This window comes from Larus michahellis, chromosome 1 (genome assembly GCF_964199755.1).
Source record: "Larus michahellis chromosome 1, bLarMic1.1, whole genome shotgun sequence".
Taxonomy (NCBI): Eukaryota; Metazoa; Chordata; class Aves; order Charadriiformes; family Laridae; genus Larus; species Larus michahellis.
This window is the reverse complement of record NC_133896.1, coordinates 163,043,460-163,062,913: the sequence shown is the minus strand read 5'-3', so window position 1 is coordinate 163,062,913 and position 19,454 is coordinate 163,043,460. Positions and strand designations below refer to the sequence as shown.

The window sequence follows — 19,454 nt, the reverse complement described above, 5'->3', positions numbered from 1 at the left end:
CACTGGCAAGCGCACCTAAGCATCTACAGCAAGCTACCGAACGGTTTCAAAATTCAGGCAGGTAGCCAGGCTAGCTACGTTAACACACCTGTGTTGCCTTAAAAAAGGTTAAAGCATTTTTAAGTTGAACGTCCTGTATCACTCTGGGGATGGGGGGAGGATATGAGGGTTTTATGTGTGCAGAAACCATTTGCGAATAACAGCTATGAAGTTACTCATTGTAAACTTAAGATCCAGACTCATCCTCATGTCTGAGGGATACTACGCTCCAGCCAGCTCCCCCTTCCTCCTTATCTCTGCAATGAAAGCTTCAAAATACAGATTGTGGTTAGGGCTCATACGGCATTCTTGTTTGAAATAATTTTTGTTCTGAGAAGGAACACAATTAAACTGTGAAATTAAACTGTGAAATCTCACAAACCGCTGTGAAATTGTGTAATTGTCCTACAGCCACCTGCTAGCTTCGCTCCACTACTGCTTCGTTTCAGGAAACATTTTGGATAAAAGAGAGGGAGCGTGAGGAGTGCTGCCCTTAGCAAAACACAGCAGCTACTAGCAACAGGTACATAGCAAGCATGAACCAGCTGACTATCCGATCCTCTTCCCAGAGAAAGCAGCGGTTCTAGTCAGAAATTCCTGAGTCTAGGAGTTTCCCCCCAAAATCACACCAGCCTATGAGGAGCTGTATGCTGTTATTCTGCCACTGAATTTGCAGGATCTACATCCTTTTGTCTGCTAACACAGGTGGGATGAACTTGGAAGTGGTTTTACCTTAGGGAGTCCCTTCTGCAGATAAATCTTCACTGATAAGAGGACACAGGGATGAATGGAATCTTTTCTGTATAAACTTCCTCCTTTGATATGTAGGTGTTGAATGGTTAACATGGTCATGGTGGGTAGGCGAAAATGTTAATCCTTTCTGTTAATTTTTCTGGTTATTGGATTCCTTCCTATTTACTGCACATGGTTCTCAGGACCCAGGGACAGAAATAAAAATAAAAAGGGAGGAAAAAGCATTCAAGTGTAGACAGAAAACCCCTTTGTGTTTCTTCAGAAAAGAGAGTGGTCTCTATCAACACCGAAATATTCATCAGTGATTACTTCACAGCTATTTTGCATTTCAAAAATTCATAAAGTAATGGTTCAATTATCTAATATTATACTGTTGCTGAACTGATTAAATTATTGAACAAAACAGTGCTGTTGAGGACAGGCAGAGATTAAGAAAAAAAAGGAATCTATTAAAAGTTGCTGGCTAGGAAACGGTAATTAGTCATTACCAATGGGAAAGTCACAGTGAAGATTAGTAAAATAGAGGGGATGTCATGCAAAGTATTTATAACGCATACACTGGGCCATCCGCCACAGTAAAGCAATACTGTGAATGGACAAAAATGCACAATTAACCCAATTAAAATAATATGTGCTTGTCTGTGACACTAAAGTAAAAAGATGGCTTGTATATAACTGGTACAGGTGTTCTTAAGGCTATTAAAAAGCAATCACCACTAAGAACATACATTCGTATTTAAGATATGTGAGTAGAAAGTAATAAAGCTTTCCATAGTCATGCCAGGAACCATGCTGTTAACTATGGCTGTAAATACTGTTTCAACTGGATACAGAATAAAGGCATGACAGTAAGGGATCCAACACCATGAAATGTTTTGTTTTCAAAAAGAGTAATTCTTAGTTAACATCTGCCTTACTGCATGTTTTTTGCTTCTAAAAGTTACATTTCAAGACGATCAGCAACTGATTCTAATTTTTCTGAGTATTTCTTTAATATCTAACTACATCTTCCCAAAGCCAATGTCTAAGCTATTAAAAAGACTCTCCTTTCACAGCAGCATGCCCTGTTTTTCTCACCATGTTCAAATCCATACGGAGGGAGAGAGACTATCAAAATTTCAAATGATAGCGGGATACATCACAAAAAAACCAGACATCGAGATGCTGCCACGTATGAAACCTAACTTACGCCCCTTACATCAAATGGTAAAATTCCCCTTCTCCACAGAATTCTGTCAATATTCTGAATCAGTGACACAGTGCCTTTTTCTACTAGTTCAGAGGGCTTAAGCCCTGAGCACATATGCTAGGGGTCCCATGGTTAGGGCACCGGAGAGCGTAGGACCTCCTGCAGTTTGCGTAAGAAAAGTAGGAATATGGGTGGCAGGGGGAAGGAGGGCTTGAAAACCTGCAGAGCCTGGCTATTCAGATACACAACAGGCCCCACGTACTTCAAAATGCAGTCATCTCTTGTCAATGTCCTGCACATTTAGATCAAGATTCATGCAATCTAAGTACAGGCATCAGCGAGATATTTCAGCCACGAAAAAGCTTTGAACCATGAAGAGGGTTAAACATATGACTATAATGACATTACTCATCGGTTTAGGCACGTTGGCACGGGTAACTTGCTGAATTTGGGACGAGGATTGCAACATCTGCATCTAGAATATTGTTAAATCTTAGTAAATAAAAATATCTAGAGAATACTTATGATAATTTTCCTATTTGTTTCAGTAGATGGCTAAACCTTTGTGGCGAGAAAGATTAAAGTCATTTAGGAGGAACTTTCTGAAGACAGCAGAATAAAGGAACATCATTTGAATTTTTTTTTGTTTCAGTGCTTTTGTTTGAACTTGTCTAATAAATTCCACATTCTGACGTTACAATAAAACAATTGCTTTAACCACGCTGATGGTTAATCAAAAAAAAGGAAGCAAAACATTTCTCAATACACAGATTAAAACCAAATAAATCAATATCATAATCTGTATCAGTCTCAAAAGACTGCTTTTATGGAACCAGTAAACACTTTTACCTTTGGAAATGTTTTACAACTGTGCACAGTCATTATCAAAAACAAGTTCAGAAAATGAAAGATTTAGTACGGGAAAAGAGATTGAATCTTGCTCAATTTATCCAACATTTTCACTTGCTTCATACCTTATAGAAGAACAGACAGCAGAGACAAACTGTATCCCTACTTCTAGCGCATATTTAGGTACATGGGCATTCAGCATTGAAATGCAGGGGGCTTATGCCTTCTCCAATACATGTTTCTTTCAGATCCATCAGCTGGGAGCATTAGCCTGAAGGGGCACGGAGGAAGCAGTTGCTTTAACACCCAACTGATTGTAATAAAAGAAACTTCTACTGGTCTCCATGCCATTCCAGGATGCAAGGTCACCTGGCTCTTCCATGCTATACAAATAAATAGAGTAGCATGGAGAAAAAACTGGAAGAGCCAGAGCACATAGGTGATGATTTTCCATAGGGGAGTGAAGTAACCTATCCTGCCAAAACCTTATCTTCCAAATACCTAAAGAACACAGAAAGTATTTATTTAAAAAAAGAACTCATAGTTGAGAGAAGAGAACAATAGCATCACTATGCAGGGATGCTATTTTACATAGTGTTTTATATTTATGTATATTTTGTAAACACAGAGGATCTTCTGCTTGTTTCTGTGGCTCTGTCATACCACCATGCTCTGTGACATCAGCTCTTGCTATAATCAGCTCGTTCTGCGAATGGACATAATGAAAACGGGAGTGCACTGAACAATGCTGTAATTTTATAAATGTAAAAATAAAGGAGTAGAGCTAAAAGGTCACATGGAAAATTCATTAAAACTGGAAACAGAACCCTTTCCTCCTAACTCATTACGTTCTTGCTTCTAGATTCAAAATCACATGTTATTAGGGGATGCACGATGTTGAGGTGTTGTCTTTTATTAATATCTTTGTGCTATGTGATTTGTAGCTATTCCAAGTGAGAAACAGAAAATGAAAACTAAGCTTAGGTATGCCATTAACTCCAGCATTTTCTGCATGTGTAACCTATGTTTATTGACTACCTTGGTCTACCACATCACGTTTCTCTCAGTTTTCTTGTGCCTGCTGTGAAGGTCTAAGAAAGAATATCTACAGGAGGGCTACCTTATGTAAAAAAAACCAAAACAAAAACAACAAAACAACATGATAAAAGTTCATTTTTTTTTCTTTTTAATCAGGAATTATTCAGGCAAGTAAATATGCAGGCGTTGTTATGAAAAGCTTAAACCACAACATTTTGTCACCCACAGAATGCCTCATATGCCAGCCAGTAACAGGTTCCTTTTCCTTACGTCACAGTAGCCACTAGATGGCGATGGTGCACCTCGGGCACATCTGGAACATCAGGCAGCGGAGGAGCTACTGCCCCGGAGGGCGCAGGCTGATTAAGATCCCGGTGCGCTGGCAAAAGGATTGATTTTTCTATTTCCCGGCAAAACTAAGCAGCCTTCTAGCAGGTGCTGCTGTCTAATTTTACTCTATTTGTTGTGCTGAATACGGAAAGGCAGCCTTCCTTAAGATGGCTTTGTGAATGTTACGGCCATGAAGAAACGACCTCTCACTCAGGCTCTAGAAATGTTATCAACCCTCTTTCTGTCCCTGCTCATTATCTCTGATAAAATCATGACGCTGAATGTTCCTGCAAAGCATGGATACTCCCACTGTGCAGCCAGCTTTTAATTTATGTCTGATCTTTCAGTATCAAGGTATTTGTAAAACATTGCGCGCAGTCAGGGTTTTCCAGCTGTCTTACACTATTGCTTTGGTGAAACTAGAAGGAATAAAAATTACCCAGAAGAACAAGGACAAAGTTGTTTGCACTTCTGGGAAGCAGCTGGTAGATATGATTGAAATCAACAAAAAGATCAATTTCTAAACAGCTTCATGGAGTTTCTTACTTGTCTCCGAGTGAGTGATTCAGTCTATTTTCCTCTCCCAAACTAACTCATATCAGCCAGTTTGCCAGGCAGCAGAAATGAGGAGGAAAAGAAGGAAAACGAAACATGCCAATGCTCTGCTCCTCCTTTGAAACCTCAAACCCCAGTGCCATTTCCCTGTGACTGAGCTGTGGAAAAGACGGCAAAAGGGAAACTCTGCGAAGCACTGATTTACAACATCAGAAGAAACACACTGCCAGTCTGAACACAGTCTTTTAACCTTTGTAAATGTAAGGACTTCAAACATACAGTAGTGATGTGTTACTGATTCTTCATTTTGAAAATGTCTCCTCATGAGAAGATGAAGCTTCTACATATGAGAAGAGATTATACACAGAGACTGCACACACAAACCCACCAATAAGGAGATAAAGAAACATTGCAAAAGTGCATTAAATGCTAGGATCAATGCAACTTGTTCTACAGACTTAGTTCATGGAAAGATGGAAAGTCAGACAACTTCCAGCAAAAATTTTGATGGACTTAGTTAGCAATAGTTAGCAATGTTGGCATATGTATTGACTGCACAGGGTAAACAGGAGCATGGCAGTTCATGCTTAGTTAAACCGTGAGAGTCTTACACGTGACAGTGCTTGTGCTTCTTGATGTAGAATTTTATGCTTTGCAAAGAGAAATTTGTTTTATGTTTGTAAACAAGTCCATGGTGTAAACAGGGACAACCATTGTTCAGAACAACTTTGGGTGTGCAGGTTTATGGATATTTAGCCTAACTAGCATTTATATTTGCTTTCTTTAATACTTTTTTGATCAAAATGCTCCTCAGCTACACGTTCACAAATAAACTAGCAAACAGGAATCCAAAATGTCACCAGAGCTCATAAGGTGGCTTTATGTGCATAAATACTGTCTGCTTTTTCCTTTTTGCAATTACACAGCTGTAGTGCTAATATACATTCTCTCTTATAACCACTGCTTTTTTTGTGTGTGTGTGGCAGCCTAACAAAATTTCTGGCAGTTGATGAGAATCAAGGAAATGCTGAGCTGTGAATTGTTCACACCTCACACACCACCTGGAAGCCCTGCAGAGCAGTCAACAACTCCCACCACTCCTTCTCCCTAGAGAGTCTTTTTAAAGATTCAACTTTTCTCGGATCCCTGGGCTCCCATCCTCTACGGAACGCGGAGAGCTTCAGGCTGGTGCCTGGAAGTAGGACACTGCCATAGCTGTGCTTTTGCCTATCAGAGAATCAAACCGTAATAATACTCACTTCTCAGATCTAGAAACCAAAAATACAGAAATTCCTAGGCCTCGGTTTTTAGAGTGACAAACACTGTGAAGATGGGCCTGCCACCGTCTCAGTCTTTCCAATGAAACGTCTCTGATTTAAAGTACAGTCATAGTAGAGTAAATGACTGCTGCAGTAAATGTTATGACAAAACTGTGTAACATAAAAAATGTTAAAAAGAGGAAACTCTATAATTTATATTAACGTATTCCTTTGAAAATGAGCTATCTTTTTATAGGACTGTTACTTCTTCTTTTAAAATACATTATGTATGTAGATGCCTTTAAAACCATACGGTAAAAGTGACAGTCCAGAAATCAAATGTTCAGAAATTCACACAGTTTGTTACATTTAAAATTTAATGAACACTTTAAGGGTTACCATATTAAAAAGACACATTTAAGACAGGTTCTCAGTACAGATATTATGTATTTGGATTGTCATTCAGCCATATATTAAACATTGCGAATGACTACTAAGATCGAGCTAGTGATGGATCCCTTTGTTAGAGAGAAAACAACGTATGCAAATCTTGACACAAGGCATGTAAATTCAGCATTGACTTTCATACATTGTCAATCAAAACTATTCACTTGTTGCACCAACTTTCCCAATAGTCATAGACAGAGCAATCTAATTCATTGTAAGTGCAGTCATGAAACAGCAAAGCTAGCATGCATCATGATGCCAACTGATTTGCTTCATTAATAAAAAAATGTATCTGCTTTGTAAGATGAAAGAAGTATGGATGAATGAAACCATAGAACATATTCACATAGTACAATATCTGCATCTAGCGTGACTATGATGATACTTTACCCAAAAGCAAAGTTAAATAAGTGGCATGACTGTACGCTTTACCATGAGATTATTTCATCAAGTCTTGAGTCTGGTCAGCTAGAAGCAACTGTCTCGAAAGCATGAAGGTGTCTGGAGGCAGAAAAAATGTCCTAAAAGAAAACATGCAGGAGCTAATGAGAACATGCATTAGTGATTAAGATGAACAGAAGAATAACTGGGGGATCTGGAGATGCACAGAGATCCTAAAATTGTGTGCATATTTGGGAAATGCTGATTACAGGAGATTGCCTGACCGGAATGGAGCATTTCCAATGTGATATTTATATTAGCAACAGTGGAAAAATCAGAGAAGTTCAAAACAAAATGCCTTACAGGAAAAAAGAGGCTAGCACAGTCTATAAAGAAAAAAAGATCATATCCAGAAAGTGTTGAAAAAGATCTTGCAAGTGATTTTCAAACCTACAGCAGCATATTTTATTTGACCTCTGCGACAATGCACTGCCTTATTTCCAGTTGCAGTGCAACCCCTTCATCCTGAAGTTTCAAACGGTCCCATCAATCAGCAATTAAAAAAACCCAAGAGCACAAATATTTAACCAAGGACCTCTTTGTCCCCAGCAGAGGTTTAAGTGACAGAAGAGGACCAAAGAGAGCTTGAAATTCACTCTATAAGAACCCATGCCGGTGACTGTGTGGGAAGTGGCTGGCCAGTCTGATGATGAGTAACAGCAGGCTAGGTATGCTGGTACGCAGGAAGGTATCGAAGGCGGAAATTCCACAGCATATAATTTCAATATCTTATAAAGGCTATTTTTTAATTTTTTTTTTTAACTGTAGGGTAGGAGAAACAATGTAAGGGAACCTAGACAACCAAAGACGCTGCTCTGCCCTAAAGCTCTGTTTCAGTTTCGTTCAGTTCCTCTGGGCATCACTTGTGAATCGTGAGCACTTCCCCAAGGATGTACTCTCTCTCTCTTAAAATGAAGAGATCAGTTCCTTCCTCTTGCATGGGTAACATTCTGCAAAAGCAGCTGCACAAAATTTTATCCCTCCCGCAATTAGTGGTAAAACCGCTGTCACCTTAAATAAGATGTTTTTAAAAATCCCTCCCCAAAGCATCCTAATTTGATTTGCTCCAGCTATAGCGTATCTCTGAACATGAATTTATTCTTTACTGCATAAAAGTTTCACCTAAGGACAACAGTAGAAAATCCCAACCAGCAAAACCTGCTGAGTATTCAGTGACCAGAAATAAGACAGCAGCAACATGTACCTCAATGCATTTCTGTAAGAAAATAACCCAGACAGTAAAGCTGGCCAAGGAGACTTTCTAAAACAGATAACATGTTAGAAATCTCATTAGCCTCCACACATCTGAATAACAGGAGCAAACATACAGTGCCAAATGCATCTTAAGAGACTAGTCTAACTGAAGAGACAAAATCTTCCGTTCCAAATGGGAGAAAGGAGCTCCCTGATTGACCGTTACAAGAAAACCCAAACAACACTCACTCAGTGACCAATTTAGCTATTAATGAGTTACGTGCTCCCGGTACCTGTTACGTGCCACTAGATATAAAATCATTTACCTACTCTGTTGATGTGAGCGAGAGGTTTGCCCACTAGCCTAATACGTGCAGTCGGGGAGCAGGTGGAGACAGGGAGAAGTGGTTTAGTGTGCTCATAGCTCACTAAACCCACAGCACCTTTGTGAGATAAGCGTATCGTTAATTCCATTTCAGAGATGGCTGTCGTAAGTTACAGACTCTTAGACTTCCCTCAAACAGCACCAGAATCAATGTCTAAGGTGAGGTTATCTTAAAGATTTCTGACTTTAAAAGAGGGATTAGACTATTCAAAATTTTTGTTCTTTTGATGGATGTTGAAAGAGAAAGAACCTGATTTTCTATTTTAATAAAAAACATACATGGATGTCAGCAAGAATAGACAACAACTTTTTTTCTCTCCTTCAGAAAATGAAAGGTTGAGTTGAAAAGAAAACCAATTCTTGTGTCGTCTGACTTCTTTTATTCTTGACTGTCTTACAGAAAGTGTTTGCATGACTAGAGATCTACTGATTATCAAAAGAATTCTTGGAAGACTAGCACTAATAGACTAAGCAACTGGTAGGTTTATTCAGAAACAAAAATCAAAACCTTTGGCAAGAAAAGCTGTATGAACTGCCAGATATTTTGGGGCAGAGAGAACGTTCAAAGTTTTAATACATTCAGTTTAAGCATTGTTTTCAATATTATCTCCTTTTGCAGAAATCCTTTCTGATCTTTATACACTACTGAAAATAGTTCTGCACACCCATAACAGAAATTTCCCGGAATTCTCACTGTCAAATCAATGATTTATTTTTTTTTCCCCTCAGCATTGAGTTTACCTGCAAAGATGTTTATTTTTTGCGTAGGTGTGTGTCAACTCTGTGCTTTGACTCACAGCTGCTTTATTTCTTATAGAGCTATGATATTTAACATATTTTTTTTAAAGCTTTTTGCTAAAGTGGAAAATGTGTCATTTTGTACTGTGCCTCATGAACATGTGGTTTGAAAAAAAAAGTTTTGGCATTGCTCAGTGAAGCAGTTTCCCAAGAAATACAGATCAGTCCTAGCCCCAGTAATATTTTATCAAAGGATGAGCTAAACAGTCCTCATTTTTCACATGAAAATGATTTTCAGTTGGTGAAATGAAATCAGAGCTTTTAGATCTGAAGGTGCAAAGAAGTGACATGCATAAATTTGGGGATGACCTTCGGCATGTCATTTACTTCACAGTGACCACCTCTTTGCCTACTCTTCATCTTAACAAAGTCTATGCGCTCCCTTCACTGAAGTCCAAGGCCCCTCTAATTATCTATCACTTAGGAATAAAAGCATACATGAGGACAGTTACTGCTGGACTTTACAAACACATCTGTTCCTCAGTAACGTGTCTGCGGGTCCGACCATGGCTTGGGTAGGGTTTTATATTGTTACATTATGTCCCCCTATTTTTCAGAACAGGAAATAAATCCTGATCCTAACTTGGAAGCTCTGCCAGCACATTTATGTAATTTTTTTGAAGAAAAAACTATGTTCATAGTTTTTAAATCGCGCTGCCCAAAATCAGGCACATGAGCTGATGTTCAGATAGCTGGATGTAGTCTGATTCTTTGAGATGCTGAAGGAGACAAGTTCAAAATTTTGAGTCCTGGCCTGAATGCTAGTGCCTGAAGCCAAAGGGAATTTTATCCTTCCTTCAGTAGAAACAGAGTTAGATCTACGGTTCTTAGGTTCTGCCGCATAAGTCCCCACAAAACATGAAAGATGCTGGGAAAACAGTATATTTAATCAATGTGTTGTTTTCAAAACACTTATTAAATTGCCTGCCACATTAAAAATAAAGCTAGAGATTGATACTATAAGGTGTAGTCAAGAGAAGAAAGCACAACTGTTTCCACACCCATTCATTTTACAGCATCTGGGAGATGGGCCTCCTAAATGAAGACAAATGCAACAGAGAATCTCAAAAAAACGTCTGCTTCCAAAACTGACTGTGAGACAGATCTGTGGTGCCCTGGCATTAAAACTCTTTCCAGTGACTTTCCTCTGGAACTTGTAAAAGCACCAACTAAATGCTTTTAACAGGATTCATGTGCTTATGTCAGAAATAATTGAAACAGAGGGGAAACAACTGCTAAGCAGGCAATAGCAAGCACTGAAATAACTGAGAGGACTGTAGAATTTGTCTCCTTGGAGCTCTTTAAGAATACATCAGATAAGCATCTATAAGGAATGATGTAGGTAGAGGTGACTCAATCTCGGAGTGGCCAGGCAATGAGCTGGACCTTCAAATAGTTATCCTTTTGAGGCTATACTAGTTTTCCGCAATTTTACAGCATTAAAGAACTCTGTAAACCCAGCATCTTACCCTTACTAGTTATAAAAAGAATGATATTGTCATGCATGAAGTAATCTGTGTTTGTTTAGGCTGCACATGGAAACTACCTTTTCCAAACGCTGCATGTAGACACTACAAAGCAACAGAGTTCTAAGTGCAAAAAGCACCTTGCATTAGGGTTTAGCCTGGAAAAATGTTGCAGGAGTGGTGGTGGAGAGCCAAGTTCCATTGCTTCTGAACAGGCTAAATCATATTCTTCAGCAAAAAGCCCTTTTTTCTTTTTCTTCCATAAAGGAAGCATTTGTGAGTCACGGGCTATAGACCTAACTTCTGTAAAGTAAAAGATATAAAGTAACACTGTGAATGTCATTCTGGACATGATATTACAATATATTAACTGTAAGACTCTGAATACTATGTTAAAAGCAGCACAGACACATGACACAAAGTACCGATTCGTTATAAACTGACTCTGCCCCTTAAAAAAATCACTTTTTTTGAGGGCTTCACTTTGTACTGAAAGGTTGCACATTGCAACTTGTATTGTCTATCTGCATCCTAACTTGTGCCACAGTAGGTATTGCCTGCTCTCCTACCGCCAGCATAAATTTGGCCCCTAGGCATTAAGCTGGTGTAAATTCAGTATCGTGTGCCTCTATCCGTGACTTCAACAGCAACACATTTATGTATCCTGCCTCATCCTGAGCAATTCCTACTGTGGGTCTTAACACATGACAAGCCACAGCATGAGTCTATTGCAAAGCAGCACTTCTGCGAGCACTTACGTAGTCAAACACTGTAGCTCTGTTCCCTGATGTTATCTTCCCACGGATGTGCCCGTATCAAGCGTAGCTCCCTCCAGCCCATACACACCTTCAGTACTATTCCAAATAGGCTCACATCCTCAGCGTCTTCTTCAGGCTGACATTCCCTCGTGCCATATGTACCTTCAATACCGGGATATAAAATCACCTCCCTGGTGGGCTGTGACAGCAGGGATGAGACACAATGCTCACGGGAACCTCGGACTGAAAAACGCCACATTTTTGAGTTATGTTTTGGGGCCAGAGAGGTGACTCATGGTGTCCAGGGCTGTTAAAAACCAGCCACTGTACATAAGGATACACAATTCTGCCCCAGAAGAGACCGGGCTTGAGCACTGTGAACAGGAGTCAGTCTATATCACATTGTTTGTAGACCAAAGATCAATGCCAAGCAGAGGATTGTATTACTACAAATCCCACCTCAGACTAAATTCCACAGTTCACGCATGTTTTCACAGTATATGGATCAGTAGCACTACACATCAGAAAGACAGACGGCCAAATATCTCAGTGCAAATACAACCTCTGGTAGTAGCAAGTTCCCAAGTTCAGGTTGCCAAAACCTAAGAAATACAGAGGGTAAATATTACTAAGCACTTGTCTCTGACCATGAGGACAAAAGGTAACGTTGTCATTGAAACAAGTGGCCATGAACATGAGCTAAGCTGCTTTTAGGCATTTTCTAACCATTGGAGAAATGAAGTCCTGAAAGAGTTTTTCATCTTGTTTTGCCTCTTCCATTCCCAAGTTTTCTGAGTTGGGACTTCATACTTCTATGAACAATAGATACGGCACGGTTCCCTATGGTCACAAGGAGTGAACAAGAGCATCAGTGAGGTTCCTTGCAGATGAAAAACAAGGTTTCATCAGTAAATGTGATGATATAGGCCCCAAACAAAACTCTACTAAGTCCAACAGAGTCCAGTTGTTTTAAATAATACAGGCTTAATCCTCAATTAGCAAACAGCACAAAAATGTTAATTATTTCATTTTCATTGGCTTCCTGAGAGGGGAAATTTCTAAGAATGCTTGTAATGAAGTTACGCAGGAAGGATCAACACTGTGCTCTGTTCTGGAAGTTCTCATCAATGTGGCTGATTTAATAAAGTACTGCACAACAGCTGGGGAAGGTCATTCTATGGTAGAGAGTCTGGTTTTGTTACAAAATATTTGTTTACTCTGAACTGCATTGAAATTTTCCTGTCAAAACTCTTCCTAAGTTGTACCTTCCCCGTTATGCTGAGGACACTATGGACACAGCTGCAATTCTGCATCTGTCTGTGGTAAGTGAATTGCATACAAAACTAACCATATCACCATACTTCAGTCAAAAATGTTCACTACAGCAGTCCTAACCATTCAAACGCTCTAAAAAACTGCTGCCAGCATAGCGTGTCAAATCTATTGATGGCCCTAATGTTTAACTGAAATGAAGGACTTAAGGACCAGAAGGAAGTAAACACGCGTTTAGGAAACAAAAGAAGTCATAGCTCTTGGAGGTACCAAGAGTCTGCAGATCTACGAAAGAATGTGTTATGGATTTCATAGCACTTCTAAAGAATGAATGAAATCAGAAAGCATCTGGAGAAAGACAAGCTGGTGGAAACTAGCTAGTTTGGTATGATAACATAAAGCATCATGTCTGAAACTTTTGGCAAAATATTTGAGGGGAGAACAGACAGAAAACAGATAGGTATAGCAACTAACATAGCCTATTTTGATTAGGTTTAAGACACTTGTGAAATTACCGTAGAGCACGTTAACCACAGTTTGAGTAAGCGCACAATCGAAGCAGCATTCTTCACTGGACAAAATGACCAGGTAAGGGACAGCAAAGACTAATCTGATTGAGAAATAACCATACAGACGCCTATTAATCCTACAAGCTTCCCAGAACAACTGTTCAAAACTGGTATTCTCCCCTGATACTCAAAACTCTCTTCAGAATTTATTTTAGTGCCCCAATGACTGCAGTCAATATCCTTAGCTATTTCCAGGGCATTTACCATCTCGATATGTGAATGTCAGTGAAATACATATTCGTGGCTACGATATAACAGTGGCAGAATGTTGACTTTTTAAATGGCTTTTGCAGTACACAATATCCATTCACTGCCACTATCCTTCCGTAGATCACCATTGCTGCTCCATAGTGCTGTATCAGATACCGAAGACAAAAAGAAAACATCCAGGTAACGGCAGAATTATGATTCTACATGAAATGCAAAAAATTAAAATAGGAAAAAGAAAACACAGATAGAGTTTGTTCTGGAGAAGAGGATTAAATAGTAATTCAACTGAAGCTTCTTTGTTTGAGAGATTATGATAGACATATTTAATTAATTGTCACTTAACCTCAGAATTCTGAGTAAAACGCCTAAAAAAATCAGATGAAAAATAAATGTAAGAAAAATATTCATATGTAAAATATAGCAAAGTTGGCTAATGCAGAAGGATATGTAAGTAGTACACATATCACTATAAAAACCATGCAAAACCTGCCACAGGCAGGCGATTAGAAGAAAGTAATAGCACAGTTTATCAAAAGAGACATACAGAAGTCCTGTTGTGACTAACCTATTTTATTTGAATCTGTCAGCCCCTGGGTAACTTCTGTCAAGATGAAACAGCTACATACAGAGTCAGCTTTTTGAGAAACAGAACAGATTTCTGAAGTTTTTATCTTGTACATTTTACCACAGAGCAGCTATGCTCTCTGAACAGTCAGATGTCCTTGTCCCATTAGTAACTGATGAGGTCTTCTGACAGAAAATTGCCTAACTGGTTTCACCTCTTTTGAATTTTATGCAATTAAATTTGATTTTGATTCTTTATTAAAAAAGTGTATAGCTGAGCTGAAAACAGGGGGCCAAAGTCACCCAATCTCATTATAGCTGTTTAAATTAAGTGTCAGAATTAGGGGCTTAGTTACTGCAATCTTCTTCACAGTGGAAAGAATAAGGTGATACTGTTGTGTGGCTCACTCCTTTTCAGATGTGAACGGAGACTCTTAAATTGAGCGTTCATGCTAATTACCTAATCTTAAAAGGCATAAACTGTGGTCAAAATCTCTTACTGAAATGAGGCAAAGTACCGATCATTATGGTACTCTCAACTGCAAGGTGACAGTAGTACAGATTTGTTGGAAAAGTCGAGGATAACCTTCTAAAGGAGTTTTTGGATGAGAGTGGAAAACGCTGACTGCAGTATGGGAAAAGATGTATCTTGACACTTCCCAAGATGACCAGTTACACCTTCTCTGGAGATAGAATAGCATGTCTTCAAGAAGTCTTAAATTCTGCTGTGTATTAAGGAGAACCTCCAAAGCAGCTTGTACCATTAAAGAGTGTGTCCACTGAAAGTATCTGTAGAGATTTTAGGAAAGATAGCCATTATTTGCATATTGAAACATTTCATAGAACAAAAATGCCCCTGTGGCAAAGAAATCAGGATGCACTTCCCAACACTGTGTCCGAAGTACAGAAAAATACAGAAGTGGTAACTATTTGTTAGATGTGTTAAAGATTTATTCAGATCACCCGCTAGATACTGCAAGATCTAGCTGCCAGTTTGATCACAACCAAAATTTATGAACAGAGCAAAGAATACATATGGTATTTAATGTTCTTAGATAACACTTTCAGTCATTCAAGTAATTTCTATTCTTTCTCAGTTGCTATGAGAAAGGTAGTAATTGGAAGTGAACAGTCTTATAGTTTTTTGAAGTATTTCAGTAGTTAACAGGGGATCCAAAATATTATACTATTCTTTTAGCCTGTAACCTAGGTCTTTTCCAATACCACTCAGTGCATACTAGATATTGTGTAAGAATGTCTTCACGTGGCAATGTCCCAACACTGACCCTACAGTAGAATACAGTAACTACTGAAAGTCCCTAAGAACAGCAGGGAAAAGACACTTAAGAAAAGAAACATTCAATATTTAAAATATTTGAGTAACAGAGTAATAAATTGAGACTGTGCCCTATTTAATGAAGAAGGAGTATGCCATTACACATTTCCCACAGGGTATTGCAAGGATAGCAGCATGTATGAAGCCAGTTACCACAGACGAGCTGATGTGCCGGAGAGTCACACCAAAGCTTCTGCTCTGTGTGCGCTACCCCCCCTAGAGTGACCATCTGTGATCTAGATTTTCTGGAATAGCACTATTGCCTCTTATTCCCCAGCAGAATTGGGAAAGCCAAGATGCAAGCTGGCCCTGTGTTATCAAATCAAAGATCTTAAATCAAAGATGATTTGGTAAGCTGCTCTAATCACAGTAACAGAGGGCATGCGGCATGACTATTGCAGACTGTATTTGTAGTGGGTGTTTTTGCTCATTTCCACCAACTTTATGAAAATGTGGTCTAGGATAAAATAAATCTCAGGAGACAAGGTAAAAACAATGCGTCCCATGTATTATGCACGTGTTGAAGGTCAAAGCCTGTAAACTGGTCACATACTGAAGCTCTGGTCTGAAAGCAGAAATCTTCCACTGTGAAAACAATTACCTCTACTACCCAGTAACTGCAGCTTTCATTATGCAGAGCTATATTGTCTTAATGGCACTGACTGATAATTAAACCGATAGGATCTAATTTTCTTGGTATGGAATGACAGGTTTCTAATTGCCTAACTTCATGCTTTGCCTATTGGCTAAGAGTTTCCTGGTCATTAGCGTGGCTGAAATTAGTCACGCCGTTTGTTTCAGGGCTGCTCACACTACTGTCACACCTTTAGCTCCTCTTTCTATTTTTTCACGTTGCTCTCTGTTCCTTGACAGCCTGTGAGTTGTTGAGTAGCTATCCACACAAATAGTTATTGTCTTTGACACATGCCTTTCTTCAATTCTCATGCAGAGTGCAAACTGGTGGGCTGGGAGATCATTCTTGCTTGAAGCAGCTCTTTCTATTTATTTTCTTAGTAAATCCTCATTAAGGAGATGGTCTTAACGTCCCTTTATTTCCCTTTGACCATGGTATTCCTAGCATGCACGTGTCCCCAGGCTGCTTTACGCAGCCTCTCAAAGTTCTCTGACCCTTTGGTTAGCATTCTGCATTAGAGGAAAAAGAAATGTCACTGTAGATAATAGACCTGAGTGTTTTAACTCACGCTTCCCATAGGAATTATAAGAAAACAGTAGCAGCAGTACAAAAGCAAATTCCCTCCTTCACCTTCACAGAGTGCGTATCACTCAAAATCATGCTGGGAGGCCTTGCTATGCTGGAGCAGGGGCAGCAGAAAGTCAGCATAAGGAGGTCATCTGCGGAAATAGTACTTACACTACATTTAACTCTCAATCTGCAGCAGCGGGCACTGACACAGTGCAGACTCTCTGGGGGTGCAGTGCACAGGCTGCCCTCTGCTAGGGGCACCTTCCTGGAGCTTGGGTCCTCCAGAGCCACTTGCAACGTCTCCACCACCACATTCCCCAGCAAGCTCCATTCCAGGACTCCTTAAACCCTTGTGCTAGAGCAAATAAGCCCTCTTGGGACACAAAACAGTAGAGATCAAGGAGGGGGGATATCTAAGTGGTTCAGTAAGAAGCCAACAGCTGTGATGGTGCCAGTGAGCTCTACTGAATTTTCGATTTTTTTTTTTTGTTATTGTGCTTGTGATCTCCTACTAATCACAGGACAAAACTTACTTACATAGAATTTAAGACTATGCTACTTGAGATAAATCGAGAAACAGTATATGAAGTTACATGTCACTAAGGGATTGATTTATCTAGTCATAGAGCTTACAATAGAAAGAAGCGTAATGACATGCAGTTAAAGCCTGCGTTTGACCTGCCTCAACTTCCATTTTCTTATACCCTTCTAATAAGGCAGCCTTTTTGCAACACTTTGCTCTTCCATCTCTTCAGCTTATCAGTGACAGTCTAAGGGCCTTTTACTTAACATCAGGAGTATGATTTTATTTTTTTTTTTAACACTGACATCCCTATCACGCAAATACTTATCAGAAGGTATATTTAAAAATGAAATCTAACCAAAACACAATGGTTCAGTGGACAAACCATTCTTTCTGCATTCCCAGGTGCAGATGGGAATAGAAGAGAGAGAGGAGGAAGCGCACAGCACAGACGTCAGACAGGTCATTAAATTCTGCACAGCATACTATAATGACATGAGTGATGTATCAAACTATATATATCAGAAAAAGATGGCCACCAGGAAAGATCCACAATTACAAACAAAATTGAGAACAAAAGAAAAAGTAAAGCTTTCTAGAAAGTTGTTTTATTCCATTACAGATCAAACTATTTAGCTGCTGAAACTAACAAGGAACACCCTGAAATGGCAGGGGAAAGTATGTTACACTGAATTCTCTCAGCAGCAGTAAAGTTTTCTTTGACTGTCAGTATAAGACAACTGTACTAACATATTCACATTAGTTTCACCCGATTGCCTGGTTTAATGCAAGACTCAATTACTTTGGGATTAACACAGCAATAAATTAAAATTCTGGAGGGCTGCTCAAATTACTCTAAGTTTCCAAAACTCTACAACATCCCACATACCATTTGTTAGTATAACAGAGCGAATTCAGTGGATGTTATTTGTACAATTTTTTTTGTGTGTCTCTAAACCATTACTTAAAAAAAAAAAAAAGAAAAAGTCTTAATTAACTAGGCAACTAAAATGGCCTCACTGAGAAAAGTGGCAAGCAAACAGAAACATCAAATAGCTAAGGGAGTTAACTGGAGCATCTTGCCTTTTTTTTTTTTTTTTTCTCAACTTCAAGCCACTTACTCAGTTGTCTAAAATCAGAAGTATTGTCTTAGTATCCTTCTTTGAAAATCTGTGGGTTTAGATTTCTCTGTGTTACTCTTCCAACACAGGAATACAAAGAGTTCACTATGACCATCAGTTACAGACAATATTTACATCCCAGTCATGCCTCTGGACCCCCATAGTACAAGCAGTTTAAGCACTCTGTGTGTGCTGTGGAGTGCCAGGACATGGGTGCCTCAGCCCTGGGGAAGGGAGACCGGAGCTGCCTTCTGGTCCACATATCAGGGTTCCTTCTCCCACAGAAATCAAGCAGGAATAAAGAGGTAGCAATGAAGTATCTCTCTGGTGTAAGGTCACGACATAGCCAGGGTATACAAAACCAGGACCTGAGACATGCAGGTCCACCAGTTGAGATACAGCCTTTAAATAAAGCTCATCGGCTTTCCACTGAAAATTCAGGCCCTTACATAATGTATTTAAGACACGTCTGTTTCTAATCTGCCAAAAATTTCTCATGAAAGGCTCTTTGCTAAGACATTCTCCAGTAAAACTTAATCTACATCACACACACAACGATACAACAGATGTGACTCCCTTCAGCAAACGTAAGAATTCTAAGAGCTTGAAGAGACTGAAAATTTTCAAGAAACATGCTCTCTGCTAGAGTCTGATCATTTTGGCATTGTGTTCCCTGCAAACCAAGAAATGTCCAGTTTTCTCCTTTCCACATACATCTGTGATCTGTGCCAACTCACTAACACTGCCTTATGTTAGAGAACCTCCATTTTAAAACGATTCTGCTTGTTTCGATGGAACTGTCATACTAAAGAACAAAACTGAAATAATCTGAAGATGTCTGGCAAACTACACCTCTTCAGTGTAAGGCTCATCGAGACCTCAGGTTTGGAAGATACGTTCAGTCCTTCTATAGCAATAATAATTTTGCCATGTGCAACAGAACTTTTGCTAAACAGAGCTAATTGTCACTCACCTTAAAACCACCATCACCCCAAAATTGTTTGGTAACTGCCATATCTCATCTCTATCAGGAAGAAATAGTGAATCACATGTATTCATCTGCTTTTCATAAACCTTACTGCATAAATTTTAAGTAAGAAAAAATCTATTTTCAAAGTATAATGTACAGGGATATTCACTTACATATATAGTTA

The 19,454-nt window shown here is 39.2% G+C and overlaps 1 protein-coding gene across 4 annotated transcripts in view; it reads right to left on the bottom strand.

Annotated features, from left to right (window-relative positions):
- NALCN (sodium leak channel, non-selective) overlaps nt 1-19,454 on the bottom strand; it is a 232,194-nt gene that overhangs the window by 148,269 nt on the left and 64,471 nt on the right. The gene's annotated exons all lie outside the window — the stretch shown is intronic.